This window comes from Triticum dicoccoides, chromosome 5B, assembly GCF_002162155.2.
Source record: "Triticum dicoccoides isolate Atlit2015 ecotype Zavitan chromosome 5B, WEW_v2.0, whole genome shotgun sequence".
NCBI lineage: Eukaryota > Viridiplantae > Streptophyta > Magnoliopsida > Poales > Poaceae > Triticum > Triticum dicoccoides.
In genome coordinates this window covers 447,624,994-447,625,961 of record NC_041389.1, presented here as the reverse complement: position 1 = coordinate 447,625,961, position 968 = coordinate 447,624,994, and positions in this window count along the sequence as shown.

Genomic DNA, 968 nt, shown 5'->3' with positions numbered 1-968 from the left:
GCAGAAGCTGAACAAGCGCGGCAGGACGCAGTCGACCTTTTAGAGGAAGAAAGGGAGATGGCTCTGATCCGGTCGACCATCTACCAACAAGATTTGCGTCGTTTCCACGCCAGAAATGTGAGAGGTCAAGCCTTCCAAGAAGGAGATTTAGTTCTCTGAGTGGATCAGAAGAAACAACACAAGCTTGCTCCTTCTTGGGAAGGACCCTTCATCGTCACCAAAGTTCTCCACAACGGGGCGTACCGTCTCTACAACGTCGAGCATAATATCGACGAGCCCCGAGCTTGGAACGCGGAACTACTCCGCCCATTTTACACTTAAGTTTTATCACTCGGATGAGTTGCAATAAAGTACTTCTGTAGTTCATGGACCTCAAAATAATAGTGTCATAGTTCCTCCATAATTTTTGTCACTTTTTGTTTTGTCCAATGAAATTTCCCCCCAGTGGGTGACTTAGCCGCGAATCCATTTCGCCTAAGTTTGTAAAAAATCCTACCGAGTGGTGAGCCAGACTCCCACTCGGAGGCTTAGCTGCGAATCCGTTTCGCCTAAGTTATCGAAAATCCTACCAAGTGAAGAGCAAACCTCTCACTCGGGGGCTTAGCTGCAGCCCAGTGCTCGCCTAAGATATAAAAACCCTACCGAGTGAAGAGCAAACCTCTCACTCGGGGGCTTAGCTACAGCCCAGTGCTCGCCTAAGTTATCAAAAATCCTACCGAGTGAAGAGCAAACCTCTCACTCGGAGGCTTAGCTGCAGTCCAAGTACTCGCCTAAGTTACCGAAATCCTACCGAGTGAAGAGCAAACCTCTCACTCGGGGGCTTAGCTGCAGTCCAAGTACTCGCCTAAGTTATCAAAAATCCTACCGAGTGAAGAGCAAACCTCTCACTCGGAGGCTTAGCTGCAGTCCAAGTACTCGCCTAAGTTATGAAAATCCTACCGAGTGATAAGCTAGACTTCCACTCGGAG